The sequence below is a fragment of the Piliocolobus tephrosceles genome, chromosome 6 (genome assembly GCF_002776525.5).
Source record: "Piliocolobus tephrosceles isolate RC106 chromosome 6, ASM277652v3, whole genome shotgun sequence".
Taxonomy (NCBI): Eukaryota; Metazoa; Chordata; class Mammalia; order Primates; family Cercopithecidae; genus Piliocolobus; species Piliocolobus tephrosceles.
The window spans coordinates 36,881,552-36,906,208 of record NC_045439.1 but is presented as its reverse complement, the minus strand read 5'-3'; the positions used below and the strand labels follow the sequence as shown (position 1 = coordinate 36,906,208).

General features: G+C 44.2%; 1 protein-coding gene across 2 annotated transcripts in view; it reads left to right on the top strand.

Moving 5' to 3' along the window:
• Positions 1–770: 770 nt before the first annotated feature.
• SUSD6 (sushi domain containing 6) overlaps positions 771–24,657 on the top strand; it is a 103,628-nt gene continuing 79,741 nt past the window's right edge. The window contains exon 1 of one of the 2 annotated variants that reach the window (XM_023182773.2): positions 771–1,020. The gene's annotated coding sequence lies outside the window, so the exon portion shown is untranslated. Of the gene's footprint in view, positions 1,021–21,890; positions 22,019–24,657 lie in introns of those variants that run through there. The other variant, XM_023182774.1, reaches the window with a different exon arrangement.

Genomic DNA, 24,657 nt, shown 5'->3' with positions numbered 1-24,657 from the left:
CAAACTGCTCACTCAGTATGTCCTAGAAAATAGCCCCAGGAGGCAAGGCCCAAGAGGGGAAATAGGAATAGTTAGGAATGTGGCAGGCTTCTAGCCCGGGCTCTGCCAGTCGTGCCTCTGAACTGCGGTTTTCTCAACCTTGAGATCCCTTGTGTGCTTTTAGCATGCTGAAGGATCACTCACTTCGGAATGCTAGTGAAAATACAGATTCCCAAGTCCGACCCCACTGAACCACAATGGCTGGAGGTGGGGCCCCGAATCTGCATTTTCACCCCCACCTACCCCCCGGGCAGCTTTAATGTTGGCAGGCTAGGAACCAGTTTGGAGTACTGCTTAACAGGGAGATAATAACCTGCTTCAGAGATAGGTCAGACGAGCAATTCAACAGCTAACAAGGCAACATGCGTCAAAAGCCTTGTAAACCTGACAGCAGTACAATTCTTTTCAAATAATAGTAATTCAATAATGCAAATAATAATAATAGTAAACGAACTGGAGAGCGCACTGCAAACGCCGCACCGTCCAGCTGAGTCGGTGCCACCGCCCCATCCACTGCAGCGCAGAGGGACTGTCCCTTTAAGGACCCCCCACTTCCCCAACCGCGTCGCTTCTCCCGTGGGTACCTGGCCCGGCCCGCGGCGCCTGCGTGCGGGGCCTCCCGGCGGGGCGGTTGCGGCGGCGCGACGCCGGCGCGACGCCGTCGCTGCTGCGTGCGCGCCTGGCCCCGCCCCTTCCCCGCCCCCTCTCCTCCGCGGGGCCTCCCCCGCCCGCGCGGTACAGCTGGGTTAGTGACGCGGGTGCTGCAGCCGCCGGTAGCGCCGAGTTCTATTCTCCCAAGCAGGCGACCGCCCCGCCGCCTCCCTCCCTCCCGCCCGCTTCGTCTGCCCACCGCGCCGGCCAGAGCGAGCTAGACAAGGGCACGCGGGGCCTCGCCTAGACCCGAGAAGGCTGCGGGCGCGCGCAAGCGGCGGCGTGGAAGCGGTGAGCGCCCCCATCCCGGAGGTCTCCGCCGGCTCCCGGGTGAGTTGTCACCGCGGGCGGGGGGCGGCGGGGCCGGCATTGTGCCACCGACCCGCCCGGCCGGCTGTCAGGGGCGCGGGACCAGCGCGCACCGCCCAGGAGTGACGCTGGCCGGAGCCCGGGCCGGCTTCGGCGGCTCCCCGCTCTGCTCTGCGCCGGCCCGCTGTCACCCGGCCGCGAACCGCGCCGCTGGGAGCCCCGCGCTGGCGTGGCGCGGCCGGCGAGCCGGCAGTGGGGGCTGCGCGGCCGGGGGGACCGGCGGCTGGTTTGCGGCCGGGAACTTAGTGACCTGCGGTCCGGGGCGCGCCGTCCCGCGTCGCTGCCGGGGCAGCGCCGGCAGAGCCAGACGCCGTGCCGGTGGGTGCAGAGGAGGTAGGCAGAGGCCCTCTGTGCCACTGTCATTACTGCCCTCAGCCCAGCAAAGCTGCGGGGCTTGCCCTGGGGCAGGCAGGGCTGGCTTAGAGAAGGTGAATTTCCTGAGGAAATCTCAGAGCCAGCCTGTGCGCTCCGTAGCATTCGGGAGTCCCCGCGCCTCGGCTGCTCTTTAATCTCAAAAACGTCTCTTATTAACCTGGCTAAACTCCCCGAAACCAGCTCTTTTCTTTCAAAAAGTAGGCACGTACATACAGACTTTCCTTTTTTACGCTTGGTTTTGAGACCCCAGCTATGAGTGTGGATCTGACTCTCCCTCATGGGAGTCGTGTTTGGGGAGCTGCTGAAGTGGAGAAAAGTTACTCTGGACGAATTTAGGAGCAGGAGGGGGAGGTGGTTATGCGGACAGCAAGACCCAGGAGCAAAGAGGCGTCAGAATAGTCTTGGTCTGGTTAAAGGGAAGTTGGCGTCTGGGCAAAGAGGCCTAAAGCTGTTGTTCCCACAGAATTTTCTTTCGGTGGCAGGCGACATGCTGGGCTTTGTTGCTCTTGCTAACTGGGCTCCTGTGTGCTCTTCCAGAGGTGCAGTAAGATTACTCGGTTCAATTAGGCCTAGGGATTTACCCCCTTTTTTGAACTACAGAGATGGTAAGTGTGGCTTTCCACCCTTCACAGAAGTTAATTCATTTCTTGCTGTTTTCGTTCCTCTCGTGTTAAAAAAATACATAGGAGTTACGCGCACACACCTTTTCTGTTTTGGGAATTCCACACCCAAATTGTCACCATCTAGTGGAGGCTAGTAGAGACATGTGCTTGGCACTGACTTCTGAGTTCTCTGGGCTTTATGTTTTTAGCTAGAAGCATGTTCAACCAGAAATTAAAATTTTCCTGGAGTTGGGTGAGGTATTTCTGCATCTCAGGAAAGAAGGTATTTAATTAAGCAGCAATGATATGGAAAGGTTCTTGAGGACTTACTGAGTACCAAGCTTTGTGCTAAGGGCTTTACTTTTTTGAACTTATTTAATAAACAACAGACTTTTGAGGTAGATATTATTATCCCCATTCTTCTAGTTGAGACCCAAACCAAACAAGTTAAATAACTCGCCTGTGTCAGATAGGTATCTCATGGTGGAGCCCACAGTCTGAACTACTAGATGATACTGCTGGTTTCTGGTTTGTTTACCTTTTGGTAAAATTGAACCTGGAGTCTTTCTAAAACCTTCTCAAAGCACTGCTGCTTCAGGCTGTTTCTCAGATCAGGAGCATTCTAAACTCTTTCTCCAGGGTACACACTTACGGTATGTTTGCATAAGAGTCATTTGTTCATTCTTTCATTCAGTACTCCCAAGTATTTATGTGATACAGAGTGTATGCCAGGCACTGTGCTATGTATTGCAGGTACTGCATTGAATAAGTCAGAATCCAGCTCTCATGGACTCACAGCCTTTAAGGCAGTTTGTTTTGGTTTATGTTGTTAGCTTTCATTGTTGGCCATTTGCTGCTGAAAGAACTTCTGCCCAGCGAGTTAAACAGAGGACAGTATTGGTATGAGTCCTGATAGATAGGACTTCCTGTCTATAGAGTAATTTTTTGGATATTGTAGTAGAAATGGCATATGAAACAAATCCTCACTTACACCTAGATAGAGCCAGGTGCCAGGATGCTCAGTGTTTCAACACCTGAGAGCAAATCCACTGTCAAATGGCTGAGTTTGACTTCTTTCGCTGAAGCCTGCCTTCTGAAAGCCCAGAATTTGGTGAGATAGAAGAGGAAGAAGGGTGGAATGAGGTGTTACAGATGCCGGCTGGCAGATAAAGAGATCTCAGCACTTTGTCTGTTTTCCTGGCCAGTCTCTGAGGTGTGATGATTGAACTCGTGTTCTTTTTTATTTGTTTGAGATAGAGTCTCACTCTGTCACCCAGGCTGGAGTGCAGTGGCGCAATCTCGGCTCACTGCAACCTTCGCCTCCCAGGTTCAAACGATTCTCTGCCTCAGCCTCCTGAGCAGCTGGGACTACAGGTGCATGCCATCACGCCTGGCTAATTTTTGTATTTTTAGTAGAGACAGGGTTTTACCATGTTGGCCAGGCTGGTCTCAAACTCCTGACCTCAGGTGATCCGCCCATCTTGGCCTCCCAAAGTGCTGGGATTACAGGAGTAAACCACCGCGTGCGGCCTGAGCTTGTGTTCTTATGTAATGGTGCATCTCTCAGTAGGGGATATCCTCCTTTGCTCTTTTGCTGGGGCAGCAATTCCTGTGGCAGCCTTCGCTCTACATACACACATACCCCCCTTCCAAAAGGTAATAATTCACCTGGTTACTTAAAAGTTAGAACTTCTTTCAAGTTTATTGCTACGAAGCATTGTTTCACTCCCTCCCTGCTTGTCCGTTTCCCACATAAAAACTTGACTTTTGCTTCAAATATTTATTTTCTTCTGCCCTTTTTTCATGTCCTTAGCTCTTCTGACAACCACGTTACTACTGGTATCATTTGTGGGCTGGGAGAAATACAGCATCTTTAAAAAAAAAGTGAGGTACATACTCTTCCTCATTTCAGTACCAAACAAGTGAACTGTGGAGAATGAAGCAGAACCACTTGCCAGCAGGGAGGGAAGGCCAGAGGGCACACATGGTTGTCTTTCCCCTCTAGTTCCCCGTTTACTAAGAGACAGTTCACACTTGCAGGCCCGAACGTCAGCAGATCCACTGGGCCCAGGTTGTATAATTGCCATACATGAAGTGAGTTATTAAGCTCCTGAACTGACATGCTGTCTCCTAGCTAAAGCTGACAAGCAGGATTTATTTTCCCTCTTTCTGTCTGGACACTATGGAAGTCTTATTAGAGGGTGTTCGCCCAAGCAGTAGGAGAAAGATCAGAAGGAGCCAATAGAGGAAGGAACCCCATGTCTTGTCTTTTTTTCAACTTTGAGAGCAAACATTGCTTTGTTGCAGACTTAAAGGTTGAGGATTAGGACATTTGGTTAAGGGTAAGCTTTGGGACAAATGCAAAACTAGGGGAAATAGAGACTTTCCCCAGGTTTCTCATGAGCTCCATACTACTCAGGAACCTTTGGGTGGACTGTCCTTGTGCATGAAGATCTGTTCACTCCACCCCTGGCTTGGATTCAAGGCAACAGCCATTGTGTGTCCCTTGGATGAGTGCAAGTTTGTGTTTCTGTGTAAGAACCTTTTATCTTAAAAAGTACAAGTTCTGGGGAAAGAGGTACCTCTTACAAGGCTTAGGTTTTCACGGCAGAGCCTGTTAGGCACCTGTGTTCTTCTCGTGCTCGTGTGTCTGCGATGGTGTCCTTTTTCTTGCCTTTTTAGTTTTTATGGCCTAGAAACCAGCAGGGTTCCTCCATTTGCTCTCTTGTCCTCTGGTTCTTACTTGAGTGTGGAAGTCGCTCTGCTGGTGGACCTTGCAGTGGCACTGAGCTGGGTCACTTCAGCCATGAAAGGCCAACTGTGCTACTATCAAGGCTTGGGACAGTTAAGCATCTGTGAAGGTACTGGATACAGCGACAGCAGGAAGTGCAGCAGTGAGAACTGAAACTAATTTCACAGACTGTGGTGTTGCCTGTGATGTAGTCTCCCTCCCTGGCTCTTGTATCTCAAAAAGGGAAAATAACCACCCTTGAAACATCTGAAGGCTGCGTGCCAAGAATTCACACAGTACTCCTGAAACAGGATATTACTGAAGCATTTTTCTCAAACAGAAACAGATGTAGTTCCCTGTTACTGTCGCCAGTGTTAGTAGATCCTTAAAATTACCTGATAGCATTGTGCCCTTAAATGTACTCCCCCCTCCTACACACATACACAAGTGTTTTATTTTATTTTATTTTATTTTATTTTATTTTAAATTTATGTTATTTTATTTTTTGGCAAAGTCTCCTTGCTTGGTTTGAGGGAGGTTAGCCTGGGATTCCTGATGACAGTAATAGATTCTCAGTGGGTTCGCAGATGGCAGAGGTGGTGACTGACAATTCTTTATTACTCAGAAGAGGATTTTCTCTGATGAAAAATGATTCAGGATTCTGCAGTTGGAGATTGGATACAAAACCTCAGAGAAGAGACACAAATAGAGATCTTTCCCAGCCTCCCCTTCCTTGCCACCCTTTGTAGAGTAGAGGGAATGTCTAATCTTTCCAAGTCCAACCTACTGCCAGCAGTGACTTGCCTTCACCCACAGAAATTTAAGATTAGAGTGTGGAGTTGCCCTTTATGTAAATTGTCCTTGCTGAAATTTTCTTTGGCTAGACTAGGCTTCAGCTTCTGACAAAGACAATAAAATGAAACTGGCTTCTGGGAATGGCATAAGAGCCTGTTTATCCAATTTTTCCTTTAGATTATTCTCGGTTGAGCTCAACAAACTAAGTGGACGGAGGCTTGTAAAAGGTAACTGCAAAAAGGGAAAAAGGTGATTTTACTTAATTTCCTTTTTAAATTATAGCAGTCTATGCAAACTGTTTGAAAGAAGACCGAGAGATGTTTTTTGGTGGGGAAGCACAAGATTACAGATAGCTTGGAAAATAAAAGGGAAAAAAAATCAGCATGATTCTACCACCCTAATATAAACATAATGTGTATTCTGTTTTTTCCATCTTCAGCTGGTAGTACCTGTACATTCAGCTTTGTATTTTTTTCACTTAGCTTTTTTTTTTTTAACACGTCATAAAATTCACACACTTAAAGTACAATTCAGTAGTTTTTAGTATATTTACAGAGTTGTACATCTATCACCATAACCTAATTTTGGAACATTTTCGTCACCCCAAAAAGTCACTCCCTATTTCTCTACAATCCCATCTAGCCCTAGGCGACCATTCGTCTTTCTCTCTCTATAGGTTTGCCTGTTTGGACATTTCATATAGCTGGAATCATATGATATGTGGTCTTTAGTAACTGGCTTCTTTCACTTAGCATAATGTTTTTGAGGCTTATTCATGTTTTAGCATGTATCAGTACTTCATTCCATTTTATTGCTGAATGCTATTCTGTTGTATTGATATACCACATTTTGTTTATCCATTCATAACCTGATGGACAGTTGGGTTGTTTCTGTTTTTTGGTTACGAATAATTTTGCAGTATTGCTAAGAACATGTGTGCATAAGTTTTTCTGTGGGTATATGTTTCATTTCTCAAGGAGATATCTTTAAAGCTGTATCCATCCATGTCTCTACTTTGAGGTTAACATTCTACTAGGTTATGCAGTTTGTTTGAGGAAGAACCGTGTTATAGTAAACTCTTGGCCCTAATGTGGTGTTGCGGATATTGCCCTGGATCAAGAAAAGGTGCCACCAAAAAAATTCCAAAACCCAAAAACAAAAAGAGAGAATCCTGTTTTTAAGTTTGAACTCTCCAGTAGCATTGTTTCCAAATATTTGGTGCAAAACTTTAACCATTGGTGAGTTGACAGACGCAATAGTGCCTAAATTCAATGCACATGTACTGCTGCTTTAAAAAAAATAAAGAGGATTTTCAATGCGAAGCCTCGGCTCTAAATCTCATCTTTGTGTTTTATAGAGAGAACTTTACCATGAACCCCTAAAGCCTTCCTTATCAAATATGATTTATAGTTCTCAGAAGCTTTTCCTTTTCTTGTGAAAAATTCCATGCCAGGGTTCTGTGCACCAGCTCAGAGGCTTCTGCTAGGTTGGGGAGTGGAATGCTTATTGACTAGAGAGACAGCCAGCAAGACAGGGAAGAGGGAGAGGGGCTGTGAGTGCCCTGAAAATGTAGATCCGAGAAAGAGTGCTCTTTAGAACAGCTGCCACAGGGCTTTTCCAGGTGGACCTCAGGTGTAACCTGAGGTTAAAAACAGATCATGCCAGACACAAAAAGGAGCAGATGGTGCTGCTTGGAGTGTCATTTCCTCTACAGGATGTGTCCCTGGGTGGTTTTACATCATGCCAACCATATTAATGAAATAATGCAACAGAATGTCTCCTTTTGCCCTTGTTCTAATTGGAACCACAGGTTGAGTTTCCCTAATCTGAAATATGAAGTGCTCCAAAATCTTAAACTTTTTGAGCACCCACATGATGGAAAATTCCACACCTGACCTCATGTTTTGGATTGCAGTCAAAACTATCTTCAGGCTGTGCGTATTAGGGGTATATGAAATATAAATGGATTTTGTGTTTAGACTGGGGTCCCATCCCTGAGATACCTGATTGTATATATGCAAATATTCCAAAATCTAAAATATTTGTGATCCCAAGCATTTCTGATAAGGGACACTCAGCCTGTACTAGCACTTGTGACCAACAGCTAGTCTTGCTTTCAATAGCTAGTCTTGCTTTCCCTCCTCCTAGATCCCCAGTAAAAGCTCTTGAAAGTGTGCATATGCAGGCTACCTAGTGATTTAACAGAGGATCGAGATAGTTACACTGCAGAGAAACAGGAGGGATAGGGCACATGCCCTTTGTCCAGCAAGACAGACAAAAACTAGGAACTTGAACTCTCTTCTCTGGGTTCCTGGATCTGGAGCCAAGGCCAAGGATCAGTTCTTCTAGAAAGTTTCCTCCTGTGTATGTGTAAATGTGTGTGAATGCAGCTGTAACTTCTCTGCCAAAATTCATTGCCAAAAATTTTGTGATTTGGAGGAGGACCTACCTGTTAATACAAATTTGATTCCCAAATCCTAAGAGTTTCCAAAGGTTGAGTGAAGTGAGACGAGACTCGTAGTTGAAGATCCAGATTTTTCACTGTTGGTATCTAGATGCCACCAAAACTCCCTGCACGACAAAGTATATGAAGAGAGACTCTAGGCTCATGAAATGTTAGAGTTGGAAAAATGGGACTTTGGGGTTCTTCTTGTTCTACCTCCTCATTTTAAAGAAATGCAAATGGGAAATGGATGCTCAGAGCTGACTTGCCTGAGAGGTGAAAGGGATAGTGGAGAAGCCAAGGCCCCTGATTCCTAGTCTAGTGCTTTTCTCTCCCGGTGTGATCACCTCTTTGTTTCTCCCCCTCTTTTGGGCCTGGACCAGGAATGGGGATTGGGAGTCCAGCAGGGTGTCATGGCTCATATTTTTGGGAACAAATTCAAGTTACTTCTGTGATTGTAGTTTTGAATCTAATAGTGAAATTACAAAGGAAATGAGTCTTGAAGTCCAATTCTTCTGAAAGAAAACTGTTCTTAAAATGGGTGCAGAGCCCTCAGGGCTGCTCTGCCTATGGATTAACCATTCTTTATTCCTTTACTTTCTTAATAAACTTGCTTTCACTTTAAAAAATTGTTGTAGTTGTGTTTAGACTGGGCCTGCTTAACTTTTAAATTTCTGTGCTGTGTATCTTTGCCATTCAAAAATGCCACCTGGCCCGGTATGATGGCTCACACCTGTAATCCCAGCACTTTGGGAGGCTGAGGTGGGACAGTTGCTCAAGACCAGTTCAAGACTAGCCTGGGCAACATAGTGAGAGTCCACATCTCTACAGAAAAGAAAAAAAAAAAATTAAAAATTAGCTGGGCATGGTGGCACACACCTGTAGTCCCAGCTACTTGGGAAGCTGGAGTTGGGGGATCACTTGAGCTTGGGAAGTCAAGGCTGCAATGAGCTATGATGGTGCCACTGTACTCCAGCCTGGTGACACAGTTGAGACCCTGTCTCAAAAAAAAAAAAAAAAGCCCCCACCTGACCCCAGGCCAATGGGTGTGTTCTCTGTCTGGGAGAACTGATCCTGCCCCCACACCCCATTAACTGACCAAACCCTTCAGAGCTGTGTCTCGACTTCCTTGGACTTACGGTATGTGAAATCAGCTACCCACCTAAATGCAGCGTGACCACACATCTATAACTGTATGTCTCTAACCAGGCATGAAGGAAACAGGTCATATATACTGGCTTTCCCTATCCCAGAAAACCAGTGAACAGAGTCTTGTGTTTAGTATGGGTGCTGCTGTTTCAGTTGGCATGCTTGAGGCATTGCTAGGAAATTAATCAGTGGTGTGTTATCTGGTCTACCCCTTTATCAATCCTCCATCTGCCTCCAGGTAGAAACTCTGCCATGGGAAGACTGTCTACATCCTTGTTTCTGTCCTATGGGGATTTTGCTTGTTACACAGCAGAATAGCAAGAAAAACAGGCTCTGAGTTTTGTAAGAATTCATCGATCCATCTTTCCTTTACATGTACCCTCAAGTCATAATAATTTGTGAGCTGATAATCTGGTTAGGCTATGATGTCAGGCTGGTGGGAGGCTGGTAGGTAGTTGCTGCAGAAACCAAAGGGAAATAAGTCTAGTTGTCTGGCAAATAATTAGTGGATGCCTGTTATAGGCACTAGGTATACAGTTATGAACAAAGAACAAAATGGACATAGTACTTGCTGGCGTGGAGTTAGCATACTGCGGGAATACTCATGAAGTTTTTAATTTGAGAGTAGTGTTGGAGGAGTCTTTTGTGTACAGTAGACCTTCAGCTTGACTGTTTGGGATTTGTCAGTTACTTCTGTGTTCCAAACCACAGTCACCCTGGAAGGGAAAAACTTGAAAAGTATCATTAGAGCGTTCCCCCTAGGCTCCCTATTAAAGAAATGAATTGTCTTTCTCTGCAGTGAGCTAGGTCTAGGAGTTTGGTGTGCTTTGAGGATTCCTGTTTCTTGCTTTATTTAATCAACTAGTTTTTAATCTGGGAATGTTTTCAGTCCTTGGCTTATCCTATTTTTAATTAAAAGAAAAAAGGAGATGTGGGTTCAACTATGAGAAACTGGGAGAAAGGAATAGAGAGGATCAGTGGCATGAATTCCTTAGGGAATCTTTTTTTTTCTTCCATCTCCCTCAAGCCTCAATTTTAGATAGAAATGTGGATTTGTGAGATCTCTTTTCCTGATAAATCTGTGGCTTTACAACCTGCTGTGGGCAGTAAAGGACCTAGTTCCCAGTAAACACACGCCCTCCCCCTGTATTTTACCTCTTTGGGTGGCCATCTCTCTGTAGGCCTTGGTTCCAGGCTGATGTTGGAAGTTCCCTGAGGTCGGTGACTGTCTCATCCACTTCCTTGTACCCCCTCCTGGATTAATTGGATGATTAATAAATGATTGACCAGGTGTAGGGGATTAAAATAAGTATAGGAGGGCAGGGTGACTTTGAGGTTATGAGCCTTGATGAAAATGAATCAAAGAGTGGTATTATTGATGAAATTCTAAAAATGGAGTCATTTGGAGGAAGGCCTGGTTTGAGTGAAAAACAAATATAAACAGGGTATTAAAAAGCTGTTAACATTCACCATGTTCACCCTGCCTGGTGGCAGGAAAAGAAGACAGCTCAGGAACCATGGCAGTGGGAGGTAAAGGAGAGACAGGGTATTGGAGGTTCTCCAGAATGTTTTAGCAAGGCCAGTCAAATACAAACTATAGGGCCCCCTTGTTACGGGGCTGAAGACCGGAAAGTCATCCCTGCTAATTTTTAGGTAGCAGGTCTTTGTTTCTAGAATTCTGTTCTTTTAAAAGCCTTGGGAGGCATCATTTATTCTTGAAAGCCAACTTACACCTTTGCCTCTGTAGTTTGGAGAGAAATATATTTAGTATCCAGTGTGTCAGGTTGCAGGCAAGGAAGTCGTTGCAAGGAAGACTTTTGTCTTTGTTCTCCACAATTGAACTCTTTTTCGGGGGGCAGTTTTACTGCTTCTGGAATTATATAATTGTGTGGGTCATCTCCTTTGAAGGTCTGTCCATGCTTTTTTAAAAGCACATCGTTGAAAGAAGGGTGCTCTGTACAAGTGCTGACATGCTTTTTTCTTGGGTTATACATGAGCAATGGTAGAATGAACAGACTTTGGGGTTTTGGTGTTGGTATCACTTTCTGTGAATAGTGAAGGTATTAGGAATCTAATGCTAAAGTAGCAGATGAGATGTTTTTCAAGCAACACATCTGAACTCATTAATTGATCAAGTATTTATCAGATGCTCTTTCCCATATACTAATTATCTCACCACAGGAATTCTTTGCAGCACAAAAGTTTAACACTTAATTATATATTTTTGAATTGTTCTCTAGTGTTTTTTGGCTTTTTTTTTTTTTTTTTGAAACAGGATCTTGTTCTGTTGCCCAGGCTAGAGTGCAGTGGTACCATTGCGGCTCACTGCAGCCTTGACCTCCCGGGCTTAAGCAATCCTCCCACCTCAGCCTTCTGAATAGCTGGGACTACAGGCATGTGTCACCATGCCCGGCTAATTTTTTTGTATTTTTTTGTAGAGTTGGGGTTTTGCCGTGTTGCCCAGACTTGTCTTGAACTTCCAGATTCAAGTGATCTGCCTGCCTCAGCCTCCCAAAGTGCTGGGATTACAGGCATGAGCTACCACCCTGGCCCAGTGTTTTGGTTAGTCTCTTTCCTCATAGATTTCAACCCCCTTGAGGATGGTTTATGTTTCTCCATGTTTACTGTGCAGATTGAGCATCCATATTGATAGCAATAAAGATTTCTTCCTTTTACAAACTGCTTTCTTTTCTTTTTTTGAGATGGAGTCTCTGTTGCGTAGGCTGGAGTGCAGTAGTGCGATCTCGATTCACCACAACCTCCGCCTCCCAGGTTCAAGAGAATTTCCTGCCTCAGCCTCCTGAGTAGCTGGGATTACAGGCACCCGCCGCATCGCCCGGCTAATTTTTGTGTTTTTAGAAGAGATGAGGTTTCACCATGTTGGTCAGGCTGGTCTCGAACTCCTGACCAGAAGTGATCCGCCCACCTTGGCCTCTCAAAGTGTTGGGATTACAGGCATAAGCCACAGCGCCCGGCCAAACTGCTTTCATGTAAGATATCACATACTGTCAGGAAGATTGTAGTCCCATTTTACAAATGGGAAAGATAAGACCTTTGGCAACCGGTATGCATTTGGCAGCAACTGTACTTGTATGTAGTAGTGATGTTAAGTCAGCTGGAGTTCAAACGCTAAATCAGACACTGGTATGATAGCACATGTTGAGAGATGGGAAACCTCCTAGGATTGCAGACTTGATTAACCTGCCAAGGAACAGCAACCAGCAACATGATAGCAATAGCCCCTTTTTGGTTCCTCCATCCCCATCTCGGCACAGGTACCCTAAGGTCAACATGTTTTTGTGTACTAATGGAACAAAAATGTAAACGTGCATACAGTCATGTGTGGTGTAATGACGTTTTGCTGCATATATGATGATGGCTCCATAAGATTATAATGGAACTGAAAAATTTCTATCACCTAGTGACATTGTGGCCATGGTAAGGTCATAGCACAATGCATTACTCATCTGTTTGTGGTCATGCTGGTGTAAATAAATCTACAGCATGGCCAGTCGTATTAGAGTCTAGCACATACAATTATGTATAGTACATAATACTTGATGATAATAACTGTGTTTCTGGTTTTTGTATTTACTATACTATGTTTTTTGTCGTCAATATAGACTGTACTCCTTCTACTTAGGAAAAAAAAAAAACCCAAAAACAGTTAACTGTAAAACAGCCTCAGGCAAGTTTTCCAGGAGGCATTGTTATAGGAGATAACAGTTCTGTTACTGCCCTTGAAGACCTACTAGTGGAATAAGATGCGGAGATGGAAGACAGTGATACAGATGATCCTTACCCTTTGTAGGCCTAGGCTAATGTGTGTGTTTGTGTCTTAGTTTTTTTTAACAAAAAAAGGTTTTTTAAAATAGAAAATAGCTTATAGATAAGGATATAAAGAAAGAAAATATTTTGTCACAGCTGTATGTCTTAACCTAAGTGTTATTACAAATGAGTCAAAAAGTTTAAAATAATTAAAAAGTTTATAAAGTAAAAAAGTCACAGTAAGCTAAGATTAGTTTATGGAAGAAAAGAATTTTAAAAATGTAGTGTAGCCTAAGTGTACAGTGTTTATAAAGTCTACAGTAATGTACACTAATGTCCTAGGCCTTCACACTCACTCTTCATTCACTCACTTACCCAGGGCAGTTTTCAGTCGTGCAAGCGCCTTTCATGGTAAGTGCTCTATACAGATGTACCATTTTTTTATCTTTTATACCATATTGTATTTTTTCTATGTTTAAGTATGTTTAGAGACACAATTACCATCATGTTAGAGTTGCCTACAGTATTCAGTAACTTATCTGCTGTACAGGTTTGTAGCCTAGGCCATGCCATGTAGCTGAGGTGTATAGTAGGCTATGCCATTTAGGTTTATGTAAGTTCACTCTGTGATATCCATACAACAACATTGCCTAATGACACATTTCTCAGAAAGTATCCATGGAATCAGAGTGACCCTGCTTCAGTGTCAGTTCTGCCATGTATCAGCTATATGACCTTGAGCAAATTTAACCTCTTTGATACTTAGTTGTTTTTTTCTGAGACGGAGTTTCACTCTTGTTGCCCAGGCTGGAGTGCAATGGCGCAATCTTGGCTCACCGCAACCTCCGCCTCCCAGGTTCAAGTGATTCTCCTACTTCAGCCTCCCAAGTAGCTGGGGTTACAGGAATGCGGCACCACACCCGGCTAATTTTTTGTATTTTTAGTAGAGACAGAGTTTCTCCATGTTGTTCAGGCTGGTCTCGATCTCCTGACCTCAGGTGATCTGCCCGCCTTGGCCTCCCAAAGTGCTGGAATTACAGGCATGAGTCACCGTGCCTGGCCAATACTTAGTTTTATCATTTGTAGGATGGAAATGATATTAACACTACCAATTTATAGAAGGGTGGCTACCAAAGCATTGATGATTGCCTGGTGTGGGGAATTCTGCATGTGAATGGTAAAGGATAAAGGGGACTTTAACTTCTTAAACTTTTTGTTTCATTTGAATTTTTTACTATTGGCATATATAACTTGAATAATTTATTAAAATTACATTTAAAAGTACTCCCTTGTAGAATTTTATGAAAATCAAATGAAATGGGATATTTAAAAAGATGTGTATGTGCCTGACAACTAAAAGATACTCAAATGATAGACTGGGGAAGTATTAATTAGTGGCTGACCCTTTTGTAGTGTTAGATGTTCTGTCTAGCTGTGTGGCTCTGGGTAACTCTCTTAACTTTGTTAACCTCCAGCTTCTTTAACTGAAATTGGGAGTTAAGAGTAGTGTCTGTCCCATGGGGGGTTTTGAGGATTAAATGATTCTAGACGGTTAAGCGGTTAACTCAGTATCTGGCACGTAGTAAGTGCCCAGTAAATATTAGCTGTTATCAGCTTTTATCCTCACAACTATGCTTGAAGAGAGGAGGCAGTTTTACCTACTTTAAAATTACAGAAAATGAGGCACAGAGTAGTGGGTGACTTGTCCTAAGGCTAGATGTTGGGTTAGCAGCAGAAACGGGGCTGACGCATACATGGTCTCCTTCATGTTTCAGTGCAGCCCTGTCAGAGTGGGTGGCAGCAAACCACGGAGGCCTCGCGGATATGCAGACAGGAAGCACTGGCCAGGCCTGTGGAGGTGAAACTCAGCAGAACATGGCCGGTCTGGACAGGGGGGGTTAGCAAGGGTCAATGTGGAGCTGAGTGAGTGAGAGAAGCCAGCTTCGGACCACATCCTTTTCCCACTTTTCAGGGCAGATGTACCACATCCAGAGTGATCAAAGGGAGAGGCTTGTTTCCCCTCTCCTTTCTGCCTCCAGGTCTTGTAGGTGGCACACTCTTTACCACTCTCTTTGTGGTCTCAGTTCTCTGAACTCTGTCACATCTAGAAAATTCAGGTCTGGCCTTCTCTGTGAAACCGTCCCTGCTGCTGGAGTCCACACTGACAGCCACACCACCCGAGTCTGCTCATCCTCTCCTGCTTTAAACCTGAATGGCCTGTGTGAGGACATCTTTGCTTCTCTAAGGAAGGCCTCTTTCCTTATACCACTTTAGCGCTCCCCATGGTGTTCTACCTGCTCCTGGAACTATCTGCCTGTTGGTGGGACTGAATGGTTGAGTTGAAGCCAGTCTTGGTGGGAAATAGGTTTTGAGCTTCTCTGTGGGCTCCTGTTCTGCATATTTGCATTTTGAGAGGGGGAAAAAAAGCCCTGAGTGATTTCTGCCTAGTACAGTTTCCAGAGAGTGCGAGATTCTCCTCCTCAAACTCAGTCGTGGGACCAGAACTGATTAAGCACCCGGCTTCTCACCTTCCCACCTTGGGTTTTTACAGTACACTTCTTATCCTTGCCCTTTCTGTTTTCTGCTTATCAGACCTTCCCACATGTGCCCTGCTCTCTTCCTGCTGCACAAGGTTCATGAAATACCAATTAGTGAAAAATACAGACAGTGCAGTATCAAATTTTACCAAATCTCAATTGGCACAGTGGACTGGAAGATGGCACGTGCCATCTTCTTGCAGGACTTGATCATTTTTGGGTGTGCGTGTGTTTCAAATATTCACTTTTCCAAATATGCATTTAATGGTGGCTGGCAAACCCCTATAGTTCACTTTTCATTTTTCATTGTAGATATTCTTTGAATATCTTCTTGCTATGAGTATTGGGTTTACATTTAATAATTCGCCATCAGGATCTGAAAAGTATAAAGGGGCCTACCTATGAAGCACCCATTTTTTCATGCTTAATACCAACTAAGTCACCAGACTTTTTTTTTTTTCTTTTTTTTTTTTGAGGTAGGGTCTCGTTCTGTTGCTCAGATTGGAGTGCAGTGGCTTGATCATAGCTCACTGTAGCTTCGAACTCCTGGACTTAAGTGCTTATCTTCCCAGCTCAGCCTCCTCAGCAGCTCGGATTACAGGCAAGCACCACCACACCGGGCTAATTAAAAAAAAAAAAAAAAAAAAATATATATATATATATATATATGTATTTTGTCTTGCTGTGTTCCCCAGGTTGGTCTTAAACCCCTGGCCTCAAGTGATCCTCCTGCTTTGGACTCCCAAAGTGCTGGGATTACAGTCATGAGCCACTGCAACTGACCTATCACACTTCTTTAGAGGACTCTGCTCTGACTCCCTTTGGCCTGGCAACAGGTGGATCCTAGAGGATGTTAAAGATCTCATGCAAGGGACCCTGTTAACTTATTGCAAAATAAGAATCTTCATTGGAAAAGAAACCCTCCCACTACCATGGTAAAAGTCCCTATAAAACACAAGTTGTTCAGGACTTTTATTATGTTGCTCTAGTATTTATCTGGTTTTTGAAGATAGTCTTGCTTAAATTAATTCTGATTTCAAGAGTGATGACTAAAAGTTTTGGAGGCGGTATTTAGAAAACAATGAAGCTCTGGGTTTATTTCAGGGCTAATCATGAATTTGCAGGAGCAGCTTCAGGACACCAGGGAGAGAGGCATGGCACACTGCCTTGGAGCTGTCATTAGGATGCTGCTACCTTTTAGGGACATACTGTAGGCAGTCCTTGGTCTATGTAAAGTTGGGCCTGCACCTTATCAGAAATTAACCAGATGGTATTTGTAGTAAAAGTGGCAGATATTCTTGCTATTGGAATTAATTTTAATTTTTTTTACATGTAAATGTGGGATTATGGGATTCTTTTTTGGGGGGTCTTAGTCTCATATGGAAGTGCTGCTCTTACCTTATAGAGACTTTATTTATCCCTTACTCTTGCCCAAAGTGACTTTTTTTTTTTTTTTTTTTTTTTTTTTTAGACAGAGTCTCACTCTGTCACCCAGTTTGGAGGGCAGTGGCGCAATCTTGGCTCACTGCAACCTCTGCCTCCTGGATTCAAGCGATTGGTCTGCCTCAGCTCCTACATAGCTGGGATTACAGGCACCTGCCACCACGCCCAGCTGATTTTTGTATTTTTAGTAGAGACGGTGTTTCACCACATTGGCCAGGCTGGTCTGGAACTCCTGACCTCTGGTGATCCACCCACCTCTGCCTCCCAGAGTGCTGGGATTATAGGCGTGAGCCACCACGCTCGGCCCTAAAGTGACTCTTAACTCTATTTTCTCATCCCTTCTGATCACTGTCTCTCAGCACATGTGTCATTTGTGGTGGCAAAGTACAAAGTGACCAGCCTTCTCTCTAGTAGAATTTGAAGGTTGCTGATGGGGCTGTGTTGATGATAAGGCTATGTGCTTGCTACAGAGATACTGCTGGTAATGAAATTATGCAACATTTGAGTCATTCCTTTGGGTTAAGACATCTGTATTTAGCAGGTATTATACCTAGAAAGAGTGTCTATATGAGAGTGTCCTAGAAAAGAAAGAAGAAAAATCCCCCTGGGGAGTAGGACAAGGCAGAAAGTACTGAATGTGTGCCCTATGCCAGGCAGTGTGCTGAGTGCTTTAACTCGCTAGGCTGATCTTCACTGGATAAATCAGGAAACCAAGCTCTGAAACATTAAGTACTGTAATTTACTGTATTGGAACTAGAACCAAGGTTGGAGTGATTCCAAAGCCTGTGGGGTGTGTGTGTGTGTGTATGTGTGTATGTGTGTGTGTTTTTTGGAGACAGAGTATCACTCTGTTGCCCAGGCTGGAGTGCAGTGGGGCTATGTGGGCTCACTGCAGCCTCTGCCTGCCTACCTCAGCCCTCAACCCCAGTAGCTGGGACTACAGGCACGCACCACCACACCCAGCTAATTTTTGTATTTTTTTAAGAGATGGGGTTTTGCCATGTTGCCTAGGCTGGTCTTGAATTCCTGGACTCAAGTAATCTGCCAGCCTTGGCCTCCTAAAGTGCTGGGATTACAAGCATGAGCCACTGAGCTCAGTTCTGCCTGTGGTTATTTTATGGCAGGTAAAGCATATGTGGATTAGAAAGTTGGGTGGGGGATGAGGTGGTGAGGGAGGCAGAGAACAAATGCCTGGAGAGAGGAGGGTAGGGCCAGGTGGGAGCTGCAGTGGAGGAGCACTTAGGAGTGAATGGCCCTGGTGAGGGTGTGGAAAGGAGGGGTTGGTTAGCAAAAACAAGCTGAAATGGAAGAGAGGTTGGGGGTCCCTTGAGGGGGTGTAATGTTGGATGATAGCACTTCTTCCCTGAGGGGTGAGGGATGGACCAGAGGAGCCTGGAGGACCAGATAGCCTCTGTGTTTAGGTAGATGGCCGTTGGGGCCCCCACAGGAAGGCTTTTAATCCGTGGTATTTATAGGCCTGTACTCTACTGAAAGGCAGTTACCATTTCAGTCAGCGAAGGCAACATTATCTGCCTTTGAAACACCACCTCCATGGATTCCCATTTGGCCCAGTGGGAGGGTCTGGATAATGCCCATTATGTTATCCTAATGCCTTGCTACCTCAGAGGTTGTTCAGGGGCACTTCTACTGTTTCTCCCTGAATGACCTCTGGCTGCCCCTCTCTTGCAGATACTCCTTTTCCTCTCAGGGATGAGTTGGAGCTGGGACTGGGAAAGGCAGCCCTCTTGTTTCTGTTCAGATTGGCCAGGAATGCCCAGGAATGATGATTCTGGTTTGCCAGCTTCTTGCCATGAGGCTGGGGTTGCTGTGTTTACAGCACAGCCAACCCTAAAATCAGTGCAATTCACCGTGGATTTATTGAGCACCTGCTAGTACGTGTGTGTGTTGGGGGTGGTATGTGAAAATGATGGAGGCAGGTCTCTGACCTAAATGAGGAAGGATGGGCAAACAGCTCCCACAGTCGGCAGTTGAGCCAGTTCCTTTTCCTTCTCGTAGGAAGTGTCACAAACATTGTCTTGTCTCATTTGCATGGTTGTTGAGAGGTTTGAATATAGTGGTAATGAATTGAGACTGCTTCTAAAGGTATTAAGCTCTTGATTTATGTAAAACTTTCTTCAGTATTACTAGGCAGGCTGATAATAAAAGCTAACGTATATTGAATGCCTTCTATTTGCCAGGCACTGCTCTAAGTGCTTTTTACATATTAGCTTATTTAATCTTTATAGCAACTTTGAAGTAGATTGCTTGCGTACCCACTTTATAGGTAAAAGAGGATAAAAAAAAAAAACTTGCCGAGGATAGCACAGCAGTAAGTAGCAGAGCTAGGCAGTCTGAATGTTTGGCCAAACACTGGCCACTGTAAAGATCTTGTGGAAGTCAGGGAGTAGAGGTGGTCTCCCCAAGGGAAGGCAGCAGCCAGGACCTCCCCTCAGAGACCAGCAAGGAGCAGAGAAAGGTCAGGCTGGTGCCTCAGAAAGCATCAGCATTTCTGCACAACTTAATTAAATTACTGAAACCTTTTCTGAGCTTGGAGCCATCTTTCTTGGAGAGTAATACAATTGAAACAGATAATTTAAGCCAAGGAGGAAGGACCGAATTGGTGAGCTCGCATATGTAGATGGACACTTATTGACTCTGACTAAAACGCAGAGGAAAAACCTTAAAGTGAATCATGTTTATTCAATTCCCAAACAAGTGCAAAGACCCAGGCAGCGTGCTTCGTGTTTGGACTCTTGAAGAACACATATGGAAAAAAAAGAAAAAAACCTCTTCCCCTCTCAACCCTTTTCTAAGTTTTTATTAAGAATGTATTAATTTGAGCTCTAATATGCAATGTATCCATCTTTGGCAGTTATTTTCCAGAAAAATCAAGCTCATTTTTTGAGGCAGCTTCTAGCCAGGTTGTTTCAGTTGTGGAGAACTGGGGGCAAGCATACCTGCTCATCGTGGAAAAGGCAATCTTAAATGCATGTCTGTAAAGGGGACTCTGAGAGTTCATGTTTCGGAATTCTTGTTTTACTCCACTCCATTCTGTCAGCAGCTTTCTTAACATGAGGTGCCTGTGACTTAAAGTGATTATCTGTTTCCTTAGCAATTCAGGGGACTTAACCATCATCTAGTGACCTGTGTCCCCAAAGCTTGCAGCAGCTTCAGAAGTCTCCTAGAATGCCCCAAGGCAGTGTCACTCAAAGTATGCTGTAGCATCACCTGGCCCACCTTAGACTTTCAAAATCAGCTCTCACATGTACATGTTCAACTGGCTTTCTGCTGCTTGCTCAAGTCCAAGTCCCACCCCACCTCAAGAGGATGCTTAGCTGCAAGCTGCAGGGGAACAATCCTCAGAACTTCCCATCTCTTTATACTGATGCCTCCTAGTCCATAATACATCTAGGATAATTTTAACATTTAAAATGAATTATGTTATATAATGTGGAATAAATTTCAGCTCTACCAAGATTGCATGCTTTTGGGTCAAACTGCTTAGTTTGATATCTTGGTCTCATTACTTTCTATCTGTGTAAGCTTGGATAGGTTATTTAGTGTCCCTCTGCTTCTGTTTTTTGTTTTGTTTTGTTTTGCCTAAAAATGGAGATAACAGTACCTACCTTGTAAGGTTGTTGCAAGAATTAAAGAAGATATTAGATGTAAAATGCTTATATCTGTGCACAGTGAATAAGCACTCAAATGCCAGTTAATGAAAATGATTCTGTGATTATCCTGAGGTTTCATGTTCCTGGAGAAGGATTATGACCATGACATTTACAGAATGAAGTCCTGCAGGGTGACAAAACATCCCTGTCCCCATTGACACAGCCAAGTCACAGGCTTATAAAAGAATGTTTGCCGTCCCCAGGAAGCCTCACACAGGGCACTGGGAAATGCTTGCAAAAACAGATATTCTCAGGTCACAACCTTTTAGTTTTCTGAGGCCCCTGTGTGGAAAGGGTACAGCATGACTGTTCTAGGGTGGTCAGACTCTGTCACAGGTGGGAGGGAAGTACTTGTTTAGAATATGGCAGAGAATCCACCAAGGTGTTATAACCAACAACAATTTCTTCTTCATTCTGGGCTTTTTCCCCCTTATGCTTGTTTAATGGTTAGGAAAGAGGGCTAAATTGTACTTTTCCTTTGTAAAGGTGCACATCTCAAATTTGTTCCCCATAGTAGCTTGTTTTTTAAAAAGCTTTAAGAAATTACAATTTGTACTTGTTTTTGGAAGAAAGATTAGGAAATACAGGTTAATGGCAACCCTTCCAGAGAGCACCACTGTTCACCCTGCTATTACCCTGCTGCTTCTCTCCCTGGTCTAGGATGTCAGGGATGGCAGAGTGGCCGGTGGAGGGGTCAGGCTTCAGAGGGAGGGGCTGCATTTCTGGGAGCCAGGCTGTCCCTCTTGTTGCTCTCAGGGCTGACACTTCTCTGTCTCATCCCTCCTCCCTCAGTAAATGCAGCTGGGGAGGGTTGCCTAGAAGGGGAAAACTCATTGTGTAAGGAGAACACTTCCCTTCTGTGTTTTAAAACTAATGCTTCCTTCCCCTTTTCTCTTCTTCCCAGAATAAGAGCTGCCAGTAAAACTTCAGTGCAGGACTGTTGAGATGTATTTGTCATGATATGATGGACAAAAGAATTGTCAGCTCCTCCTTTCTGTATCATCTCATTGATCCCCCCCTTACCCCCTTGCAAATGAGAATTACAGGAAATCACAACTAGCATTAAAACAACATAAAACAACAACAAAAAAAAAAACACTGGGCAGATGGGAAGGACGGAATGTGTAACCCCTGTTCTCAGAAATAGGCAGAATGGCTGAACTGACTGACCCTAGCATTTGGTGTTCACTGAGCCAAAGCATTGCCTAAAGATAATGACACCATCTGGAAATCAAAACCTGAGTCTTCCTGCTCTTATCCAAAACTCCCCTCTTTTGAACTTCTCCAATCTAGTCAGTGACCCGCCCTGCCAGTTCTTTCTTTCACAAGTTCCTATCTCCACCACTCTAGCCAGACCTTGTCATCCGCTGGCCTTCCAGGCTGTTTTAGTCTTTCTTGCCAGGTTCACCCCCCTAGAACACGGTTCTCTTCTCCGGTGAGACTAGGTAAGAGAAAAAAGCCCTATGTGTATGGGAGGTAGCGTTGCTATCCCTTCCCATGGTAGAGGTGCTCCTTGAGGGTATTCTTGGTCCTCAAATGTAGGAGCCCTTTAGGAAATACTTGTTAAACTGGACTAGGTCAGGTTTCCTGCTCAAGAATATTTGTTGACTTCCCACTACTTACCCAAGGCAGAATTTCTCTGCCTGTTTTTCATGGCTATGCAAACTAGCCTTACCTTAAATATTCAGTTGAATACTCAATACTTTGTGAAATAGCCAGAGTCTGCTATGTGACGGATGCTAAGAAAACCAGCAAGAAATGTCTCTTGCCCTGACAGATTTCTGAGTGGAGTTTATTTTCTGTTCTTCCCTGATCCTTGGCCTCTCTCCCCAACCTTACCCTGCCACCCCCCATCTAGCATGCTTGCTTCAGCATTCCTGCCCCAGAAGGAATGTTCCCTCTTCCCATCCTCATACTTATTCAGCCCTCAAAGCTTTCAGGTCAGATCTCCTTTCTTTCCTTTTTAAGGCCCTCTCTGATTATCTTAGTTCAGATTAATTTCCTTTTTTCCAATTTTTTCATTATTTTGTTCATAACTCACAAATAGCTGCAGCTTATTCTTCCTTATATTCTAATCATTCATATCTCACTGGTTAGCATTTTATTGCACCCATATAGAATACTGAAGTAGATATGCTTGCCTTATTGTGTGTTTTGATTGTTTGCTGTCTGGGTTTGCAGCCTCAACTCCATTGAAGTTCTTGGTAGGCTGGCGATTGTGCCTTCTTTGCATTTTAAAGCTGTGTATAGAAGATTGTCAGGAAATGATGATACATGGAATAAACAAATGTGAACCATAGGAGGTGGAAGGCGACCTGATAGTACTTTGGGAGTGTGGTTCCCAGTAGTATTTTAGGTGGCCTGGAGCACAGCAGGGGCTGGAGGCTGGGGACCATCCAGTTTTAGGACTCTGGTAACCAAGACCTGAGAGAAACTGGAAAGGTTAGGAAGGGTCAGTCTTGTCTCCCAAGAGTTTGTGTTATCACGGGATTCTCATGAAACTCTGGTTCATGTGGAAAATGTGCTCATCCTAGAAGTTGACTAGGGTTCTTGGGGAATGATGGTGAGGCCAGATGCCTCTGTTTGATCCAGGGTCTCTGCATGGTGAATCACCCCAGAAGGAGGGTGTGAAAGGTGCCTGGCCACAGGGAAGCTTATAGCTTCAGGGAATGAACTCTTGGGGGCAATGGTAAGCAGACCTGTCAGACTGAGGATTTGATGTATTTGTATTACTGGCATTTGTATTGATTTTTCTGGGGAGTTTGGGGATTTGAATATATTTTGCAAATACAAACATTTTCTTTGTCATGTCACTGATGTGGTTTATAGGCTTATGTTGCATTTTTTCTTTGAATAATAGCATCTTGCATGAAATTAAAAGCAGTATCCTCCACTTCTGACTTGGTAGGGCTTTAAGCATCATGCTTGCTTTTCCCGTCCATCTCCCTTTCATTTCTTAGATCCACCTGGGACTGTGAAACAGGTTGGTAACATCTGTGGGCTAGGACAGTTTCAGCCAGCTAAATTCCCTGTTACATAGTTTAGATTTATGAGGCACATCTAAATTTACTGGAATTCTAGATAGGAAGTGTGGTTGCAAAGGCAAAACTCATGTGATCGTAGCTTGTATGAAAATAGAAGCAGCTGGAATTTTTTTCTCACAAGCTTTATGCAAAACATGTCTTTATATCTTTTATTTTTGGTAAATGGATTTTGGGGTGGCATCCCCACTACTGTTGGGATGAAGGGATATAACAAGCCAGTTTGAGATTTCACAGAATCCTGAGCCTTTGAAAAATGCTGTTGCTTTTGAAAAGTAATAAGTATAGAAGCCAGGCCGCCTTTTTCAGATTTATACCCTCTTCCCATTCTATTCTCAACTAGTAAATACTATGGCCTCAGTTTGCCTAAAAAGATAATGGCTTAAGTTTATTTAAATGTCGGCAGTAGTTTGGTAATGAATTAAGTCCTTTGATGATGATGATGATGATGATGATGATGATGATGATGATGATGATAATGTTGATGATGATGGAGGACACTCAGTAGCAGTGGACTGAGTTGTGGACTATTTCTTTCTAAGGCTCCCAGGAAGAAAATTGCTAACTCACTTTATATGTGAAGGCCCTAGTGTCAGGTAGAGGAGGAAGCAGCTGTGGAGTCATCTGGCCAAAGGTACACTTTAGAGACGGACTTTGGATGAAGTTGTGTGTTTTCTTTTTGGAATAGGGTGTATTGCTTCTTTTGAGAAGGCCTTTTACAATAGTACAATAGTTCCTCTGGAACTCATAGCAGGATTCTTTTTCCACCCTCTTCTATATTTACAGCTGCTTTTCCCCTAGGGGAGCATTCATCTGTTTTTTAAAAGCAGAGAGAGAAAACAAGAAGTTCTCTCAAACAGTGAGGTTTGGAAATCAGAACTGTACTTATTTGCCTTTCAGGAGGACATATTCTAAAGGGTTGTTGTTTGGGTGGAAGAGAAGGAAGTCATCTCCTCTGCCCCCACTCCACCCAAGGCACACCACACACATACACATACACACACACACACACACACACACACACACACACACACACACACACA